Below are 20,181 nucleotides of genomic sequence, written 5' to 3'. Positions count from 1 at the left end.
ATATGGGTCATTGCTAGCTGCTTAGAGACTGAGTGAGGCTTAGAGACAGGCCCGGGTGAGCCTGATCTCATCAGATCTCAGAAGCTAAGCAGGGTCAGCCTTGGTTAGTAATTGGATGGGAGACCTCCAATGAAGACTAGGGTTGCAGAGGCAGGCAATGGCCAACCACCTCTGTTCGTCTCTTGCCTTGAAAACCCCACCAGAGGTCGCCATAAGTCAGCTATGACTCGAGGGCTCTCTCCACCACCAGAGACTGAGTGGCTTGCACATCTAATAAATAAATGATAATAAGTAAGCATTTAAACCTTGAATTGCACCTTGAAATGAAGCTATAGCTAATGAAACTTTGACACTACAGATTTATTTCCTTAAACAGCTCCTTTGCACCAAAGATACAATGCTGGCTGTGTTATATGCTGTAGCATCGCGGTTAAGTGGTTGGGCTGCGAATCAGCTCTCTACTGGTTTAAATCCTGCTGCTGCCTTGAGCTCGTAAGGAAAGTGGGAACCCACAATTTGGGAAAAGGAAATTATTATACACAATTGTACAAAACATTTATATTTAAATAAAGTGAACAAATGCTCAATAAATATACTATTGTAATAACAATAAATATTTTGTACAGAATAAATATAAGCAATATCCCAATTCAAAAATATATCCTTCTGTGTACATTTACTCAAATATGGGCAACGGCCGGAAAGTTCATATACATAAGTCCAACCACACCTTCTGACGTATTTTTCATTTTCTTATAGGTGAGTGGATCCAAGGTGTTCCAGAGAATGTCTGTATCACTTTCACAGGTAAGTAAAAGATAGGTCAAGAACTACTGCCTTGAGTATAAGATTCTCAAATATGTATCTTTTGTTTTTTCTTCCTATAGGTGGATCCGGAAAAGACAGGACACAGTCCTGTGTAGAACCTGACAAGCGACCGGCTAGAACACACTTTTTTCATATGGAGTCATTTCACCAGGGGTTCCACCAAGAGTTCCACCAAAAATCGGCAGAGGCACTTGCAATGCTCCTGTGTGTCTGTCCCGGCACACCCCAAACCAGACCGTGCCTTGAGCTCAGCAGGTGGGCAAACCACTCCACTCAGCCCCAACACTGATTTTGTTCACCGCTTAGAGTGGGGCACTAATCTGTCTAGAAGAGCGGTAGATAAACACAGTGGCTGTTCTTTAAAAAGGCTTGTGCCAGGGTTTCATGCTGTCATCACCCTGTGCAAAATGCTAGAACCTGAGCACACAGCCCATCGGGGATCCAAGGCCTGAAAGCATACAGAGTTGGGATGCCTTTGCTAATATTGTATGCCCAGGGGACGGAGAGCTCCTACCTTTCTCCCAAGCCTTTCCCCCTATGCAAAAAACTGCTCAAGGGGGACGGAAGTTTCCCCCTTTCTGCTGCTGCTGCTCGTGCACCCAGTCCCTCCATGGGGAGCAGCAGAACTGGGGAAATGTCTCCACACTGTTTTTGCACAGGGGGAAAAGCTTGGGAGAAGGGCCGGAGCTGTTCCTCCCCGGTAGCAGCTTTCGGAGCTCATTTGCACTCTTTTAATAAAATCAAAAAGAGTCCAGTAGCACCTATAAGACTAACCAATTTTATTGTAGCATAAGATTTCGAGAATCATGTTCTCTTCGTCAGATGCCTGATACAGAGACTGGTCAATTTGACCAGTCTCTGTATCAGGCATCTGACGAAGAGAACTTGATTCTCGAAATCTTATGCTACAATAAAATTGGTTAGTCTTAAAGGTGCTACTGGACTCTTTTTGATTTTGCTACCACAGACTAACACGGCTAACTCCTCTGCTTCTTTTTTAATAGAAGCCATTCCCCAAAGTTGATGTGCATCTGTGCAGAGCACAGCTTGGCTCCATGGAGAACTCATAAAAAATATAATGTACAGAGTGACACTTGTTGTACATGATACTGGGAATCCCACGTGAGTACACTTTGGTTGAAACTGGGAGGCGGGGAGGCAGCTTTAGCCACTGAGCTGCCATCCTTGCTCTGCCTCCAATTCAGCACCAGTGCTTAGCCTTTCTGGCTGGATTCAAATTTGCTGTTAACGTTTGTCTCTGTTATTCAGTCTTGTATCTTCCCTTTCCAGCCAGAGCCAAACTACAAGTGACGCCTTACACAGGTTGGACACTTGTCAGCTTCCTTCAAGTTTTGATGGGAAATGTAGGCGTCCTGGTTTTACAGCTTGGCTCTCCATTACAGCTGCAAGACCAGGACGCCTACATTTCCCATCAAAACTTGAAGGAAGCTGACAAGTGTCCAACCTGTGTCAGGCGTCACTTGTAGCTTGGCTCCCAGAATCCAAAAGGGCATTGATGATGTTTCCCCTTCTGTGCTAGAAGCTGATGAAATGCCATCCACAGGCTTTGTGTCGATACTTTATATAGACAAATAGAATAATCGCAATCGATACTCCTTGGCAATATAGTGAATGTGCCAACATTTAACTAAACGTTCATTTAAAAAAAAAAAAGATTGGTTTTTATCTTTTCACCAAAATATTGAGGAAAGACCATCAAAAGTATGCCAGTTTTTAAGCATCCCCCGTATCAGCTTTTTTTCAGCTGGAACGTGGTGGAACGGAGTTCCAGCACTGCTTGAAAATGGCCACATGGCCGGTGGCCCCGCCCCCTGATCTCCAGGCAGAGGGGAGTTGAGATTGCCCTCCGCTCTGCTCAGCGGCGCAGAGAGCGATCTAAACTCCGCTCTGTCTGGAGATCAAGGGGTGGGGCCACCGGCCATGTGGCCATTTTCGCCAAGGGCAATTTAAACTTTAAAAAACTCCACCCTTGTTCCAGCTGACCCAAAGTGACGTCATTGTACAGTCCTGAGTTCCACCACCTCTTTTCCCAGAAAAAAAGCCCTGGCCAGTATCATAAACCATTCCTGAACTGCACAAGTGATTTAGTTTAATTGGTTTTCTGTACCAAGAAGCTAATGCAGTTCTAGACTGCATTAATAGTAAAGCGGTATCCAAGTCACGAGAAGTAATAGTTCCCCTCCACTTGGTCAGCCCCCATCTGTAGCACTGTATCCAGTTGGGAGTGTTGCGCTTTCTAGAAGGATTGTAGCCAAACTGGGGCGGGTTCAGAGGACAGCAACAAAGAGGGTTGGAGGTCAAGAAAATAAGTCCAAAAAGGAAAGATCAAAGGAACTGGATATATTTAGCCTGGAGAAGACTTGAGGGGAGACATGATCACACTCTTTACACCACACTAGATGACCCGGGAGGTCTCTTCCAACCCTATGATTCTTTGATTCCGTGATTCTATCTGAAGGGCTGTCTCTTGAAGAGGGCAACGACTCATTCTCTGCCGCTCCAGGCAGCAAAATGAGATCTAATAAGGTTAAGTTATTGGAGGGGAGACTTGCTTTGAACAGTAGGAGAATCTTCCAGTTACGTGGATGAGTGGTGGGCTCTTGCAGGTTCAAGGTCTTCAAGCAAAGGCTGGACAACTATCTGTTTGGATTCCTCGCATTCAGCAGAGGGTCGGCCTCTAAGACTCTTTCCAGCTAGGGCTCCATTTCTCAATTACTGAAGATGCTAACTGGGGGCTGGGCGGGGGGGGCGGATCTCAGTTATGAATATAGGACTGCTAGTAGTAAGGTTCTCAACTTTTAATTGGCAAAGTATGGGCAGTCCAGCCATGCATTGCATGAGTTTAAAAAAAAGATGGGAGCCCATAGATTTGGCCACAGTATAATCATAGCTTTCGAGTCAAATCTTTTTTAGTTTATTTTGATTATTAAATACGGAGTTGCACAATAAATCATTATTGCCCAATGGTTATGATAGTCCAACGTGACGCAGCAGAATGATTCCATGCATTATATTTCTATAAAATGGGGAATGGAGAAAATCATAAACACTCTCGAGCTTCTGGGAGGAAGGACAGCAGACAAATGTATTAGACCGAATGACCGAAAAAAGTTCACTCTTATACACTTTATTTGAAAAGCCTTCCAGCTGCTTCCAGAAGTTTATCTGCACATACCTTCATAATAAATACGAATCAATGTGATCCACAATATGTTTGCTCCATGTTATTAGGGGCAGCGCTCTTGAAACGGAGGACAGCCCGATGGACTCGGTGGCCCTGATCATTATTTTTAAGTGACACAGACTAGAAACAGTGAATGGCACCTTCATGGGAATCTGCCGTCTGAAGCGACTGCTCCCTCCCTCTTTATGCTAAGACCTGCTCTGCCTTATGCTGGTATCCTAAGGAGGAATTACGGTGCCTGGAACATCCAGAAGGGCTGATAAAGGAAAAGGCTATAGTAACATATAGGGAGAGAGTGATGTGGCCTATAGACTGCCTACTGGGGGGCAAGGAAGGACATCAACTTACCCCTTCCAGGCCAGCACTACTCTCTGACCCACCCCAGCCTTCTGTTGACCCAACAGCTCCTTTGCTCAAATTGGCAGAAACAGCGATTTGGGTCCACCCTCATCCTCGCCTGGGCTGGTGCTCACATTGGGGAATGAGAAGTCTTGGGTCTGTGATTAGCATGAATGGGGAGGGGGGGGCTAAATGAGTGGAGTTGCATGTTCACATGGAACCCGCTTCCCCACCTAAATCAGTCCAAGCTCTAAACTGTACAGGATGGAGGTGCAAAGAGCCAGTTTGGTGTAGTGATTCAGAGCGGCGGGACTCTGATCTGGAGAGCCGGGTTTGATTCCCCACTCCTCCACTTGAAGTCAGCAGGGTAACCTTGGGTCAGTCACAGCTCTATCAGAGCTCTCTCAGCTCCGCTGACCTCACAGGGTGTTTGTTGTTGTGGGGATAGTAATAACATACTTTGTAAACCGCTCTGAGTGGGTGTTAAGTCATCCTGAAGAACGTTGAAGGTATATAAATCGAATGTTGTTATTATTGTTGTTGTTGTTAAAGAGAGGCGACAAGGGACCACTGGCATTTAAAAATGTTTCATCCATTGGTTGGTGGTGTGTGGAATTGATATAGAAACAGTATCCCAGTTTATCTATTACTGAGCTGGGGAAAGCCACCCAGACTTAGTAAACTGAGCATATATGGCTCAGTTCCTTCCCTGTCCCGAGTTCACATCAGGGCAAAGGTCCAAACGGAGCACTCAGCAGGGGCCCAAACAGAGGAGAAAGCTCTGAAGAGAGCAAAGATGGGGCTGCCCTTAAAGTGTTGCTGGGCCAGAAGTTTGGGACATATCCAGGAAACTGTATGTTGAAAAGGGGTCGTTGTATAGTTCTTCCTTTATACTGTTGCTGATGTGTGTGTGTGTGTGTGTGTGTGTGTGTGTGTACGGCCTGCTTATACATGGTATCTTCCCAGAAGGTGAGCCCTTTCTCTGGTGAAGGTAAGTGCACAATTGAGGGGAAGAGACCCTTCCTTTCCTCTTCCCCTCTTGGTATAAATAGAAAGCAGGACAAAACATTAATGGGACCTTAATTGTTAATTAGGGCTAAACAGGAGCTCAGAAGAGATTAAAGGCCTGGCAAGATCACCAACAGGTGAGCACAAAGAACTGTAGAGAAGGGAGTCGAGACGGAGGAGATGTGTGGGCCTCTGTAGTGCCTCTAGTCATAGCTGCCATTCCAGGAAGAGAGGGGACCACCCATCTCAAATGGGGGAGAAACGAAGGACCTTACTTCTTCGTCTGCTTCTCTTATTACAACCACTTAAGCTGAGATCGACAAGACTCTTAGGTCAGCTTCCTTTCAGAGTGGGTGTGAGCAGAACATCGGGCTCTACAAGAGTCCACCTAGAAGGCGAGGTGTCCACCAGAGGAAGCAGACTGTAGATACCAGTAACGTAGGGAGAGCAAATCCAGCTTCCAGGGCACAATCCACCAGGAAGTGGCAACAGAGGCTAGGACTTCAAACAATGGGTTTAAACTACAGCAGGGAAGGTTTCAGCTGGATGTTAGGAAAAACGTCTTCATGTTAAGAGTAATCCAGCATTAGGATCGGCTGCCTCGGGGTGTGGTGGTTTCCCCCTTCATTAGGAGTCTTCAAGGAGCAGCGGGACGAATCCTTGCTGGGGATGCTTTAGGCTGATCCTGCACTGGGCAGGGGGTTGGACTGGATGGTCTGTACGGCCCCTTCCAACTCTGGGATTCTATGAAGTTTTTCTGTGCAGCCTCCATATGAGAATGAGTAGGGGTCACACAGGAACACAGCCGTGCTCTTCAGCAACACTCCTTGGTGGCGGTTTTGGCTGCCTTCACTTAGGTTGTTTGAGCACCTTCCGGTTGGCAGAAAAAACAAATCCTATAAAATCAAGGTCCGGTTGAGTCCCTCTGCTTAAGTGCCGACAGATTTGATTAATGGGAAGTTCTCTTGTGAAAGCCCTATTGAAAAGGAAAGTCGCACTTATTCATTTCCAGGAGGCTTACACAGGTGAAGTACCCCATAGGCTGTGCCCCTATTGGTGTATGTGTGTGAGAGGCAGGCAGACAAGGGGGCACCACTTGGCGTCTCCACCTTAGGCATCCAAATATCTGGAGCTGGCCTGATCCCCCCTTAACTACGTGACCCCTCTGGCTCCCCCTCTCCTTGACCTTTTGACTCACACCTGCCCTAATTCTTCCCCCCTCCTTAACCTGCACTGAACTGCGCTCACTCCAAGCTGCTCAGCTGATAGGAGGTGACACCCACTCCTTTGGCCCCCTCTAATCCAAGGGATTTTTGGGTCACTTCGGGGGAGTCCAATTAAGGGAAACTGGAAACTTTAATCTCCCAGCCATGGAAAAGCAGGCAGAGCCCCGGGAAGCTGAGGTGGAAAGAGGCGCCACAAGCAAAGAAGGCAGCGAGCTCCGGAGGGACATCGCAGGGTCCAGACCCCCACAGGTACCTTGGGAGCCAAGCAGGCATCAGGGACGGTCGCATTCAAGGAGAGGAACATTCCTTGGTGGGATGCATTCGAGCGGGAGGGGTTTGCAGAGATGTTTGAAGCATGCAAGCGCGTGTGAAAAGCACAGAAGAAATTCCAGCCGTGTGCACTGGTGGAAGGGCTGGACGCTGGTGATTTGCCAATGTGTGGCAAGGGCCATCTGCCACCTGGAAAGTTTTCTTGATTGCCCAATCGGTCCCTGCACTCTGGGATGAGTGTTGCAGGCTTCAGTGGGGGGGGAGGTGGATTCACAAGAGGGGTCAAAGGTCTGTGCTTGAATTGGCCCCGGATCAGAGCTTTTAAACAGCATTTTTCATGGTTCCATTGTATGCTTTATGAGAACGAGGGATTTAAGGCTTCTCAAGGCAGGGGGCTCAGCCACTGCCCTAAACGGCGTTCTTGGAGTGCCTGTGCTGATTCCAGAAAATAAAAGACACCCATATTCATATTATGGGTCACAGCAACCAGATCCTTCAAAGATGTGGTGTTGCCAGCTCCAAGTTGGGAAATTCCTGGAGAACTAGGGGGTGAAACCTGGAGAAAGAGGGGTTTGGAGAGGGAAAGGACCTTGGCATGGCATAATTCCATAGAGTCCACCCCCCAAAGTAGCCATTTTCTCCAGGTGAACTGATCTCTGTAGCCTGGAGACCAGTTGTAATTCCAGGGGATCTCCAGCTACTGCCTGGAGGCTGGTAACCCTATGTGGTGTGTGTGTGCTTTGTGTGAGACATGCTGCCAGTGTGCATGCATAGGGTGCTCTGTCTCCCTCCTTCCGTTGCATGCACACTGAGGGAGCAGCAAGGCAGCAAGGCCGACTCACTCAGAGCCCTGGGGTGTGGGAAGGTCAAAACTCACTGCCTTAAGAGGTGACTTCTATATCTGTACAAGCGTACAACTAAATCCCCAAACTTTGTTGGTTTTGTGAGATACCAAGGGGTATGGACTGCAGCAGGAAGTCCTGGGGGGTATCAGCAGCAGCCTAACTCCCTCCTCCTGCTAGCGTGTGGGCCTTCTTTTGTCAAGAGTACAGGTGCAGGCTGCTCTAGAAGCCCCCCTTCTTCCGTGTGGCTCTTGGATTTCCATAAAGCCTCTACTGTACATCCAGGCCACCTGAATGGACCACACCAGGCCTTTTTTCCCCCAGCAAGAGTCTCAGCAGCGCATCCTCAGTAATGGGGCTTAGGTTCTTCCTCCCAGCCTTCCGAAAGAACCAGCAAGTCATTCCCATGTTCAAGTCTGCCTTCTTATCTTCTTGCAGGATCGTGCAAGAAGGGATCGTGCAAGGGATCGTGCCCTTGCTAGGCACAGGCAAGGCCCTGAGCTTGAGAAAGGGAGGCTGGGAGACTCAAGGGTTTGGGAGGGTGCCAGGTAGTGGGCTCCTACAGTCCTTTGTGTGATGCACACTGCAGATGCTGATTCTTGTCTTTTCCTTCCCTTTGGCATGCTGAACGGTCTCTAGAGGGGTCCGCCAGACTCACAGCCACTGAGGAAAGCAATGGAGCAGAGGCTAGAGTTTAAAAGCTAAGTATCAAAGAAGAGAGGATGCGAGTCCTTCATACGTCCAGGGGCCATGTCTTTTCTAGGCCCTGAGCAGGATAAAGGGAGGCCGGGAGATTTACCAGATGTGGAGGAACATGATAATGGAATCGGGCCATCAGAGATATCCGTGGGGCTTGAATGGGAAAGGTGAAGCGTCTTTAGATCTGGAGTAGAAGCGGCTCTCTTTTGCAGGAGTTCAGAGGGATTGGGGAGGGGCATGTTTTTTTAAAGGAACATTTGGGGACAGATTACTCCATATGTCCTCCAGAGTCTTGGTCGTGGCATAGGTTGCCAGAAGATTGCTTTGGTGAGCCAAGTCTTGCCCCCTGGCTTCTGGGCTCTCGTCAGGAATTCCGCTAGTTCTGAACTATTTACAGTTGGAAAAAGTTCACTACTAGCAGAACTCGGCCGCGCGCCCCACGCTCTTCAGGGGAGGGGGCAAGGCACCATGGCCAGGACTGGCTGGGCAAGCCAAGAGACCGGAGGGGCTGGGCGGGGGGTGCCCATCTCCCGAACTCATGTTAGCAACTTGTCCACGTACAGGATCCTTGTGTGTTGTGTTCAAGGCCCTTCCTGGACAGGCTGCTGTTTCTCCACACGGCCCAGCCCCCCCACACACAGAGAGAGAGGGGAGAACAGAGGTACCACCAACTTCACAACTGTGAACTAAAAGAACGGGCTGTCTCAGTTGATTCCAAAGCTGCTTCTCCATTGTATTTATCCATGTGATCAACGGAGGGTGCATTCGAGTGACAAGAGATTGCTAGGAGGAAAGGACAGAGGCGGGGGTGGGATCCGAGAGGAATTAATATACTTACAGGATCTGTTTATATTTAATATTTACAGGATGCCAAAACCACTGCCTTGCAATGTCTGCCCACCCTAGGAAGGCACAATAAAGAGGCCTGGGCAGCAGAGAGGGCAGCTGTTGTAGCTTTTGAATTCAGTTTATGTGCTGCAGTGCGTCTCGGTCGCTTTCTTTCTCTTTCCTAGACTTGTAACTGATTTCTCTCTTTTTCCTCTTTGGCATCAGCAGGAGGGAAGTACAGGGAAGAAGCAGGTGGGATTACGCGACACGCCCGTTCCAAAAAGGCTCGAACGATCAGGGTGTGACATGAGGCATTCTCAACTCAGAAAAGTTGCGAGCTTCATTCTGTCATTTTGTTTTTTTTACTGTTGTGACAAAAAGTGTGAGATGGGCTCTAGGAAGTCCTCCATTCAAATCTTGAATTGGCCATGGACTCCTTCCGCAAACCCTCACCCTCCGCACCCACCCCGGTAGAATTGGGGGAAGGCTGGCCATGTAACTTGCAGGGAACGTTCCTGGCAGGCTAAAAGGGTTTTGAACACTGGTTGGTTGCCCCAACTTGGATGCTACTGGGAAGTGTGTTTTCCCCCTCCACAACATTGTGATGCTCCCGTGCACCTCCTGGCTTTTCCTTTCCATTCCTGTGCTCTTTCCAAAACCTGCCTTACTCTGCTCTTTTAGGAAAGATCATAGCAAAGTGAGAGTGGACAGGATTGTCGAAGTCCCACCCACACCAGCATGATTTGCCATGCTCAAGACCCCGGCTGCAACCATTCATCCACCCTGTATCACCTAAGAGTTTGATAATTATCATATTGATATAAAGTTATGTCAATAACTAATTAATAAGAAGTCAAAAAGCCCCCCCCCAGTGATGCGGGGGGGGGAGGCTGCCACAGGAGAACGGGGCAGGGAAAATGCAGGGAAGCCTGCCAGGTGTGAGCCGTGTTGCCAATGTGCTAGATCAACATCTGCAGCTGCAACCAGGAAACTACCCAAACCGTTGCCATTTGGAAGAGGTGAATGCAGGGCTTTTTTTCTGGGAAAAGAGGTGGTGGGACTCCGTGGGTTGCCAGCACAGGGGGCAACTCCCTGCGGGAGGTGGTGCCCCTGGTACCACGTGCGCATGCGCAAAGTGCGCGCACACTTCCGGGACTGCGCAATGACATCACTTTGGGTCAGCTGGAACAAGGGGGGGAGGTTTTTAAAGTTTAAATCACCTTTGGTGAAAAGGGTCACATGGCCGGTGGCCCCACCCCCTGATCTCCAGACAGAGGGGAGTTGAGATTGCCCTCTACGCCAGTGGCGTGGAGGGCAATCTCAACTCCCCTCTGTCTGGAGATCAGGGGGTGAGGCCACCGGCCATGTGACCCTTTTCAAGAGGTGCCGGAACAATGTTCCACTGCGTTCTGGCTGAAAAAAAGCCCTGGGTGAATGTATGCAAAGCACTCTCCCCCACTTTATAAATGATACATTTTATTGGCATTTATCTGTTGCTTTGCTGAGTATTCTAAAGACGAGCATCTATCCCATAAACGGCTCTGTAAAGGGATGCTTGGTAGCAGAACCAGCTGTCTAGGGAAGTGGTGCAAGTCCCATTTGTACAGAGATTTCAAACACTGCAGACAGGCATATCTCCCGGGGAAGGCTGGATGACGGCTTGGATGCCTTCTGACATGATGAGTCTGAAGTCTTTGCTGAGCTGCACCACATGCGGTTGATGCAAGAAAGGCACGTGCTGCAGCTTCAGAGCAACTACATTTGAATGCAACTGCCATTCAAATGTATCTGTAATCAGAAAGACAGAGAGACTTCGTGGACTCTCGGCCCCCTCACTTGAGCTTCTGAAGAGTATTGGGTGAGATCTGCTTTGCTTAATCTTGCTGCCCCCTGCTGGAGGGAGTGACATGCAGTGAGGTGGGAGAGAGTGCGTGAATAGGGAGGGGGGCGCTGATTTCCCTACATTTCCAATGTAGAAGAGGGCATCTGAAGTGCTGATGTGGATAAGGATGGCAGCCAGTGTGGCATAGCGGTGAGAGTGTTGGATTAGGATCTGGGAGACCCAGGTTCGAATCCCCGCTCTGCCATGGAGGCTTGCTGTGTGGGCCAGCCACACATTGCTGTGTGGGCCAGCCACACATTCTCAGCCTAACCTGTTGTAAGGATAAAATGGGGGAGAGGCGAATGATGTAAGCCTCTTTGGGTGACATTTGGAGAGAAAGGCAAGAACTGCTGTAGCCAGTGGTTAAGTGGTTGGGCTGCGAATCAGCACTCTGCTGGTTCGAATCCCACTACTGCCATGAGCTCAGTAGGTGGCCTTGGGTAAGCCACTCCTCTCAGCCTTAGCTCTACAGCAGTATTGTGGAGATAATAATAACACTGACTTTTCACTGCTTTGGGTGAGGCACTACTGTCTAGATCCTGAGTAAGTGCAGTTGTTGTTGTTGTTGTTATAAAGTAAAATGACATTTTAAAAATAGGTTATTTGGTGGAATGCACATGGACAAGCGTATTTCTTGCTGTTACTTATGGCTTTTTTAACCATCCATTTTGTTCCTAAGGGGGGGCAGCCAGGGCTCTGAGAAATAACCAAGTATGAACCCGCTGTTGTCCCTTCGACAGGCCCACCAGAAAGAAGGAAGGCTAATCCAGCAGAGGGTGGGTGCCGCTTCCCTCGGAATGCCCCTTGCGGTTTTCCAATGTGTGCAAAGAACTCACCTGCCTCGATTAAATGGGAGAAAGCAGCCCGTCAGCACAACAGCCACCCGAAGGGCCATGCAGCCTGGAGAGAGTCTTCCTGCTGGTCTCCATCCTACGAGTGTCCCCTGGAAGAAATGGGACTGGGATGGGTGGCTGGCCAGAGCAGGGCACACTTTAGGGGCCTCCTCCTGTGCAGGTCAGAGGACGGCATTGTGTGCAGTGGCAAGAGAGTGCCAAGATGGCAGAGCGGAGCAGGGGGGCGTTGCACTGGGGAGACCTGGCTATAGGCCCCCAAGGAGACCTGAACGGGTTGCGATGAACCCAAAACATCTAGGGGGCTTTTGCCACAGAAGAGGAGGTACAGAACTGCAAAGGAAAGAAGGTGCATTCGCAAGAAAGCCGCATCCCGAGATAACCTGAGGGTCGGAGACGGGGTCTTCAGAGCCTGAGCCTGTTCTGGAGGGCAGCTGGGGCTTCCCCAGTGAAGAACACAAGGCAGTCAGTGGCTCTGGTGTCAAAACTTTCTACCATGGAGGAAATCTTCCTACACTGAGATGCCTGCTGAGGAACCCTAGCATTCCTGCCATATAACCCCTGTACATTGCAGAGGGTCCTGAGACATGTTTGAGGGCAGGCATGCCCAGTTCGCTTGGCACACTTGCCAGACCACTTGGGCTGGCTTGGCTGTCACCTTGGCCGTTTTCACAGTGCTTATCAGTCACGGAACATCGCGCCGAGCTCCCGGAACAACAGCGTCTTCCTGGTGCGATTTCGTGCCAGGAAGACACTTTCATTCCAGGAGCTCAGCGCGATGTTCCGTGGCCAGTAAGCACTGTGAAAACAGCCCTTGTATGAACTGAAGAGATGACCCAAGACCTCCTGCCGTCGACAGTTTCCTGCGGCTGCACATCACACGGGAAGCGGGATTGTGCTGGTCGAGAGCAGGTGTTTGCCTGATAATCGAAGAAAACCTCCGAAACATCTTCTTGGAAATGACTGGCCTGCTGTCTCCAGTGCCGTAGTTTCCACAAAGAGAGGTATGGCCTGCTAAGGCATTCTTGCGCTGTGGATAACCTGAAAGAGGGGCATCAACCTCACACCCAATGGAGCTCACTCGAAATCAAGATAAGGCGGAGGAGAAATGCTGAGATACATTGTCAGAGGTAGGCAAGGCACCCACAGGCAGCAGCACTTCAGGAGAGTAAAAGGCACAGGCAGCTCTGGCTGAGGGCAAGTCTCAGAGTCCCTCTACACTGGGTCAGAGTTCAGGATCACAGCACCCTTCAGTGCCCCCTGTTCTTATGCTCCTCCTGCTTGACCCGCCCCGGTGGTGGGCTGATCTTGGGCTCCCCCCATGCCCTCTCTTCCGGGGGTGGGCCTAAGGTGAGAGGAGAGAATCTGGGCCAATGGCCGCCCTGGCTGGGCCCCCAGTCTCCTGCCCAGCCCTCCTGAGAGGTTTTAAGAGGCTGCAATGCTTGCCTGCCCAGGCCCCTGGAGGCCCCAGCTGCTGCCAGTCTCCTCTGGCCTGTCTCCAGGTGCAGTCTGCTACCTGAGTCATGGGCCGGGCATGCGGCCTGGCTCTTGCTCCTTTCTCCACAGTCCCAGTCAAGCTGCCTTCCTCCTCAATGTCTGGGCGAGACTGCCCCTGCCAGAAGCTCCTTTGGAGCAAGCACCTGCAGGAGTGAGACCACCAGGGCTTTTTTTCAGGGGGAACACGGGGGAACGGAGTTCTGGCAGCTCTTGAAAATGGTCACATGGCTGGTGGCCCCACCCCCTGATCTCCAGACAGAGGGGAGTTGAGATTGCCCTCCGCACCACCAAGCGGCACGGAGGGCAATCTCAACTCCCCTCTGTCTGGAGATCAGGGGGCGGGGCCACCAGCCATGTGACCATTTTCTCCCAGGGCAACCCACTGAGTTCCGCCACCTCTTTTCCCAGAAAAAAAGCGAAGGGAAAGGGATGTTAGAGCTCTGAATGACTCAAAGGAGAGCCTAAGGGGTATAGCAGCAATACAGGATGAATTCTGCACTCTTTCTTCTTGCCCACCCCAGGCTGGCCTCAGCCGCTTCCTTTCTATGTCAACCTGCTTCCTCATGATGGGACTAGACATGGCGGAGGCCTTGCAGAAGGCAGAGGGGCTGTGTGAACTTCCCGGAGCTCCCTGTGGTTCATCACTACCCACAGTGCGAAGGAGGCGCATGGCAGCCTGCTCCTCAGGACATCCCGCACTCGCTCCATGATCACCTCGTTGGCTTCTCACTCGTTGGGCCTTCTGCACGGTGGCTGCCTGCTCTTGCTACTTGGCAACCAGACGGGAGGCAGGGTTAGCCATGGGAAAGTCGCGGAAGTCTTGGCGATGAGCGGGCACAGCACAGAGAGGCCACCAGACGGGTGGAAGCTGCATCACATACATACGTGCCATCAAAGCACAATCTACTTTAGAAGACCCCGGCAAGAGGCTTTCAAAGCAAGGTGAGAAGTCGGTTTGCTGTGAGAAGTAGGTTTCCTGTTGCCGTCCTCTGCAGAGTAGAAGCTGCATAAACCTGTTCTGGAAAGGGAGAACATCAGTGCAGTGAGTCCTAAAGGCACCAGAGAGTCTTAAAACAGGACGGGATGGGGGGGGGGAAGAGGGGGCCCTATCTCTGCCGTGCAGATCTTGCCTGAATAAAATCTGCTTCCAGGTCTTTCACCATGAGCTTTGCATCTCACCCCGGAGCCTAGGAACCGTGGAGGAGGTTACTGCAAGCAGCGTTCCGACAGGGTTGCAAGGGGCTCGGCAGCCCATCTGGTTCAAAGTTGCCCCTACTTGGAGCAGCGCCAACAGATGGCTTCCCACTTCCCTTCGAAAATGTTTGAGAGCAGAAGACCCACATCCACTGTGATGCTCTCAGAATCACAATGGATTCTCATTTTTGCTCTTGTTCTCCTGCGCCAGTCCCAGTGAAACGAATGGGACTCTGTAAGAGCCCTGCTGTGCTTTTGTCCCAGTGGACAACATTCCCACAGGATGCACAGTTGCTCCCTTCCTTCTTCTCCATTCAGCTCACCTTTTTTTCTGCCTGCCTTTCGGAATGGCACTTTCTGCAGCAGCAGCAAGGGGTGGGGTGGGGGGAAGCAGCTTAACTGAAGGCAGTAATTGCAGGGTAATGGCCGTTGGCTGTGCACATGCGGCTATGGAGGCAGGGCTTTTTTTCAGCTGGAACACGGTGGAACGGAGTTCCGGAACCTCTTGAAAATAGTCACATGGCCGGTGGCCCTGCCCCCTGATCGCCAGACAGAGGGGAGTTGAGATTGCCCTCCGTGCCAGCCGCCAGCCATGTGACCATATTCGCCAAGGGCAATTTAAACTTTTGTTCAAGTGTACATTTCATATTTTGTTGGTGTTTGTATGGCTTATGGCTTCGGCCGGAAAAGTAATAAACATATTATTATTAAAATTTAAACTTTTAAAAACTCCCTCCTTGTTCCAGCTGACCCAAAGTGATGTCATTGTGCAGTCCCGGAAGCATGTGCACACTTTGTGCGTGCGCACGTGGTACCAGGGGCACCACCTCCCGCAGGGAGTTGCCCCCTGTGCTGCCAACCCACTGAGTCCCACCACCTCTTTTCCCAGAAAAAAAGCCCTGTATGGAGGCATGCGCGCGGCATCTCATTGAGGCAGCGTCATTCCAATTATGACCATGCCTGACCTCACTTATGCTTCTACGCGAAGGGACAATTCCGAAGCTCCCTCCGTCCTTACATAAGATTGCACATATGCAGCCTTGCTTTGTGCTTCCACACGTTTGTTCTCTTCTGCTGTTAGGGGTGGAGTATCTGCAGAGTTCTGGGCCTGACCCTGGGCGGAGCCTCATGGTTCTTAAGAGCACTGCCCTAGCAAGCATCGAGGATGGGTGGCCTCTCACCCTGGGGGGACGCCGATGCCTTCTTCAACTCCAAACTTTCTCATAGCTGACATTTTTCACATAGAGGCATTTATTTAAAACATTTTGTAGCCAGCTTTCCACCCAACTTAGGATCCTAAGGCAGCAAACAATAAAACAAGAGTTAAAACACATACACATTTAAAACAATTAAAACACACAAACAGGAGGAAGGGTCAATGAGAATCATTGAGGGAATGGCAAACAAAACAGAAAAACAGAAAAAGTCTTCATCCACTGGCAGAAGTCAATGATGGAAGAGGATGGAGGAATCTCCTCAGGGAAGGACCTCCATAACTCTGGTGCCATGACCAAAAAGGTCCTTTCTTTGGTTGCCACCAGTTTAGCCCCCAAAGACGACCATAGTGTTGGGGTAGGTTCATAGATCATAGGCCAGCACATAGCCAAGCACTGAGCTATAGCTATGACAGTGGGACATGTGAACATCCAGAGGCAGGAGGTCCCAGATTCACCATCTTCAGGGTACCCAGGTAAAGTGGATGGTAGTGGATTAAATGGACCAGCAGCTTCATATCTAACCTTATCTGGACTCATCTCCTTAGATCTTGTCGTTACACATCTGCACACTTGCATTTTCCCAGCTGAGCTGGCTGCCACCCTTTTTTGGTGTTGCACCCCAGAATCAGAGGAGAGGGAGGGGGTGGCCAGCAGTGTGAGAAGATGACCCTATGAGAAGACAGGAAAGACAGTGGTGTTCCGAAGCAGAAGAGGAATCTCACATAGGACTTCTTGTTCCATTTGTTGTTTCTTGTGTTTGGACTCTATGAGCAGAGCATCCTCTTGGAATGCAACCTAATCTAAAAGAGTGAAAGTCCAGTCGCACCTATAAGACTAACAAAATTTGTGGTAGGGCATGAGCTTTCGTATGAGCTGTGGTTCACAAAAGCTCATACCCTACCACAGATTTTTTTAGTCTTCTAGGTGCTACTGGACTCTTGCTCTTTTCTACTGCTACGGACAAACTAACACGGTTTCGCATCTTGATCTAAAAGAGCGAAATCACTTTAAGGCAGCGCTTTTCCATTGCAAAGATGAAGACCTTCAGCATGTCTGACTGCTCAGGAAGGGGTTGAGAGTCTCAGGTAGGACTGGGGGGAAACGCACAGAACTTGGACAGGTCGTCATGGTCTTGTTATACCAGCCTTGGAATCCAAAGTCCTCCTCCCTGGCTCAGCACCCCTCCCCGCAGAATCCTGCTCTCCAATGAAAAGAGGAACGGAGGCCACAAAGGCAAAAAGCCAAATGATCGTGCAGTTGAGATAGAATGGGTGCCCCAGAGGGTCAAGTCCCCCAGGGGTTTGCAAACAATGCAGAATTGATGGTTGTTGTGGGTTTTCCGGGCTGTATTGCCGTGGTCTTGGCATTGTAGTTCCTGACATTTCGCCAGCAGCTGTGGCTGGCATCTTCAGAGGTGTGGCACCAAAAGACAGAGATCTCTCAGTGTCACAGTGTGGAGAAGATGTTGGCAGGTAATTTATATCTACTCAGGAAGGTGGGGTTGGGCTGAGTCATCCTGTAAGAGTTTCCCAGGGTGTGGAATGCTAATGGCAGGAGGCTTCACTGTATCCTGAGGAGGTTCTTTTGCATATGGATTGGTGCTTGATATGCTAATCTTCTCTGCAGGGCTACTGTGGGATGTGGAGTATTTCATTAGCCTGGTGCAGAATTGTTTACGGCCCCAACTGCACAGGACCACAGACTCACCACAGCTGGTTCAGGGAGGACAAGAACATCTGAGGAATTTACGTATATGGGATTGCAGCTGTGGAAACTATCCCTGCCCTTGAGCCCCAATTTCTCCAGGGTTCAGACTCCTTTTTAAAATATTATTCTCTAAATATACTTGCCTTCCCTGTGCTGTCTCCCACTTATTGGTTGCTTCTTTCTAACACCCTTCAGTCCTCAGGTATCCCCAGAGATTCATGCCCTTTCAGATTCAAGTTGTAGCTCCAAACTTTCATGTTCACCCTACCTTACCAAATACACACTTGGCCTTGAGAGTGTGATTGAATCCTCCTTTTTCATTTTAACTTGCCTCCCCCCCCCCCCAACCTGCCAAATGTGGCAGCAAAACCTTCTGTCTTGCAGGTGGTTGCCCCAGGGAGAAGTACATCTGGGAGAAGCGGTAGAAAGCCATGGCGGATCCAAAGCAGATTTCCACCTGGTTTACCCTGGCAAGGTTGACCAGGGTGTAGTTGTGGTAGGAGCAGAGCTTCTGTTTCTTGAATGGGCAGAAGATGGTCAGGACACAGATGGAAATCCAAAGGACAACCAACACAAACATGGAGATAGTCATGGACTCGTGAAGAGGCCGGAACTTTCCCAGGTGAGTCTGAGGTACCAGGGAAGAGCTCAAGGTTGTGATGTAGGCAATGTCCAAGGGCACCAAGATGAAGAAGTTTTCAGGCGGTCATCCCAGGCATCAAAGCCAGACTTTTGTGTATGGTGGGGATTGCAGGGGGAGATGATGGAGAGAAAGGAAGCAGCGAGGTTGGATGGTAGAAAGGACGGTGGGAAGTGTGTACATTTGGATGCATGAGGCAGAGCTCAGGCAGAGCAGGAGCAGGGCTTTTTTTCAGGGGGAACGCGGTGGAACAGAGTTCTGGAACCCCTTGGAAATGGTCACATGGGCTGGTGGCCCCGCCCCCTGATCTCCAGGCAGAGGGGAGTTTAGATTGCCCTCCGCACTGCTTGGCACGGAGGGCGATCTAAGCTCCCCTCTGCCTGGAGATCAGGGGGCGGGGCCACCAGTCCATGTGACCATTTTCTCCGAGGGCAACCCACTAAGTTCCACCACCTCTTTTCCCAGAAAAAAAGCCCTGAGCGGGCGAGAGGATCCAACAGACCAAGAAGCAGCCAGGAAGGCTTCTGTGGAGAACCTGGCTTCTGTTCACCTCTATTCCCTTCCCAGGTGGTATGGAGTTATTGGCCCGCTAATAGGCTGGGGCATCATGGCAAGCGGGTCATATGCCAAGGGGGAACATACACGTCCTTCTTGTTCTCTGGCCTTACGAGCTCTTCTAGCATGGTGACAAGCGAGCTGCCCTCCCCACCCCCACATCCCCATCTTCTTGAATTGACCTTAAGGCTGTAAAGCCTCCACTGAGCCAGGCTTAGCTCAAAGGCTATGGAGCAGTTGCAGCAAAAGGGGCCAGGAAAGACCAGCTTAGCCACTTGCGAGCCAAGCAGCTTTGCAACGGCCTGACCAGAAGGTGGAGAGAGGAGGGCAGGCCAGATCCCAGAAGAGGCTAAGAAGCTGAGGTCAAAAGTTGAGGAGAAAATTCATGGTTGCCCTTCTTTTCTCAGCAGGTTCCTGCAGCCACTGCTGATCTGATGCTTCCTACGCCCAAAGGAGACCCAAATCCCTTCTTCTAGTTCAGCTTAATGCTCTGCTATGCAATTAATTCTACTTATGGACTCTTTTCAGTCCAGAGACTGGCATGTTTTGAAGTCTTTCCTGGAGGAATCAGCTCTTCTAGGTGTCACACCTACGCTTCTGCTCATGGGCTGCTTACAGATGATCATTTCTGAGGTACAACATAAGCAACTGCCCTGTTGATGCTGCTACTTACAAGACAAGATCCAACATAAACATTAGGTAACAGTGCACACATAATCAAGGGGGCGGGGAACATTGCTGTTAGAGGGTGGGAGCCTGTTATTTCCAGGCTTGATTCCTAATTTTAGGCACTACCCCATCAAAATCAAGGAAATGTTTTTAAATGCTCTTGAATGTGGAGACTGAGCCTCGCACCGGTTCCCACTAGAGATGGGCACGAACCGGGGGAAAAAACCATGCAGTTCGTGGTTCGTCAAATTTCACGAACCACAAACTTCCACAAACCTGCCCCTGGTTCACAAACCGGTTCGTTTGGTTCATGAAAATGCCACATCCAGGTCAGAAAATCATCACTTCTGGGTCAGCCGAAGGTCACCTGGGTCAGCAGAAGGTCTGCAGGAAGCCCATCCCGTTGCCTTGGAAACTGATTGATTGGCACCAGGCTGTCTGCAGTCACGAACCAAAAAATGAACCAAAAGAACCAGCATAAAGTTCATGGCAGTTTGTCAGAAATGAGATCTGACGAACCGCGGTTGGCGAACCATGAACTGGCCTGATTTGTGCTTGATTTTGGTTCATATTTTGGTTCGTGCCCATCTCTAGTTCCCACTTTTCCAGTGTGATACCCCCAGGTGCCATTCCAGACAGGCAATCCACAAGAATACCATGGTCAATGGAGCCGATTGGTTCAGCAAGATAAGCAGGGTTGCAATCCCTACCTCCCACAGTGAGC

Source organism: Eublepharis macularius, chromosome 19 (genome assembly GCF_028583425.1).
Source record: "Eublepharis macularius isolate TG4126 chromosome 19, MPM_Emac_v1.0, whole genome shotgun sequence".
Taxonomy (NCBI): domain Eukaryota; kingdom Metazoa; phylum Chordata; class Lepidosauria; order Squamata; family Eublepharidae; genus Eublepharis; species Eublepharis macularius.
Note: the sequence above shows the minus strand (reverse complement) of the source record.